At 46.3% G+C, this 745-nt stretch overlaps 1 pseudogene; it reads left to right on the top strand.

Annotated features, from left to right (window-relative positions):
- Positions 1 to 327: 327 nt before the first annotated feature.
- Positions 328 to 518, top strand: LOC138436036 (translation machinery-associated protein 7-like; annotated as a pseudogene).
- The last annotated feature ends 227 nt before the right edge of the window (positions 519 to 745 follow it).

Genomic DNA, 745 nt, shown 5'->3' with positions numbered 1-745 from the left:
CGTCTTTGGCACCATCAGGGTCTGTGCTCTGGTTTTGCGTTTTAATTCTTTTGTTCTGTCTGCGCTGCATGTTTTATGGGTACAAACCACGAAAGTGAAGTGGGTGTGCCTAGAGCAGGTTAGGCTTCTCCCCACATCTTCCCACATGTCTCTCCTCCCTCTCCCACCTCTGCTCCTCCAGGAGAAGCTAGGCAGTGCTATGGATTATTTATGTGATCCCCCAAAGACATGTTGGGGTTCTTATCCCCTATATCTCAGAACATGACCTTATTGGGATTCAGGGTCTTTATAGAGGTGATCAAAAGAAAATGAGGCATGGCAGGCGCCATGTCGGACCCTGAAGGAGGCAAGAAGAAGCCCCTGAAGCAGCCCAAGAAGAAAGCCAAGAAGATGGACAAGATAAGGAGTTCAAGCGGATACAGAAGGAGGAGCGGAAGAAACTCTAGGAGCTAAAAGCGAAGGCTGTGGGGAAAGGCCGCTTGACCACAGGTGGAATTACGAAATCTGGCAAAAAGTAAGCTGTTCCTTGTGCCTAAGGCAATGACGATCCTTCATTCCATTCTTGTTTAAACACCTGGATGTCCTGCTATAATGTCTGTTGCCACCTAGAGCTGATAATAGAATGAAGTGTTGTCTTGGAACCTATTGTCCATTGATTAATAAACTTGCATGAAAAAAAAGCATATGCTGGCTCATCTTGTCCTTAGGACTTCTTAGCCATTCCTAGCCAGCCCAGAATATTTCT

The sequence above is a fragment of the Ovis canadensis genome, chromosome 1, assembly GCF_042477335.2.
Source record: "Ovis canadensis isolate MfBH-ARS-UI-01 breed Bighorn chromosome 1, ARS-UI_OviCan_v2, whole genome shotgun sequence".
Classification (NCBI taxonomy): domain Eukaryota; kingdom Metazoa; phylum Chordata; class Mammalia; order Artiodactyla; family Bovidae; genus Ovis; species Ovis canadensis.
This window is presented reverse-complemented; position numbering and strand designations above follow the sequence as displayed.